Raw genomic sequence first — 683 nt, 5'->3', positions numbered from 1 at the left:
CTGTACCTCCAGACTGTTTTGTTTTGTGCAGCATGGTCCTTGCTACCTTCTCCCATCTGGAGCCTCAGAAGAAGACACACATGGCTCTTTAGCATGACCGACGCATGCCCCTGGAGGCTGGGTGGGGCACAGTGACCTCCTGCAGGTGGTGGTGGCGAGTGGGGAGCTCCTGCTGGCGACCGCAGCAGTGTCGGTGGCGGCGGCGACCACCCACAGATGCCGCCGACAGTGTTGGCGGTGAGGGGGGGTGGCCTGTGGTGGGCAGTGACTGCCCACAGGTACTGCCAGCAGCAGCCAATCACAGGGGTGCACGTGCACCCGTGTGCACCCCTTACTCATTGTCAATGCTCTTTGGATTCTGTGGATGACTTGCTCTGAGGGAGGAAGTCTAGTGAGGTATGCAGAAGCATCACTAGTAACACTGCCACGTGCCCCCCCCCCCCCCCCCCCCATTGACAGGCAGCACAATTTACACAGTTCCAGTCTCTTTTTGACTTTGACCTCAGACTTTTCCCATGCCCTCTGTCTAGTCAACTCTGGGTCATACTCCACCCCAAGGATCTTTACCCCCTTGCAGGGGATGGAGACCCCCAGGGACAACAGGTTCCCAAGTTTGCCCAGTGCTATGCAGATGCTTTTGCTTATGTTGAGGTTGGCCCCTGCTGCTGCTCTGTATACCAAGG

This window comes from Alligator sinensis, unplaced genomic scaffold (assembly GCF_000455745.1).
Source record: "Alligator sinensis unplaced genomic scaffold, ASM45574v1 scaffold116_1, whole genome shotgun sequence".
Classification (NCBI taxonomy): Eukaryota; Metazoa; Chordata; order Crocodylia; family Alligatoridae; genus Alligator; species Alligator sinensis.
The sequence above is the reverse complement of the archived record's forward strand: the minus strand, read 5'-3'. Positions refer to the sequence as shown.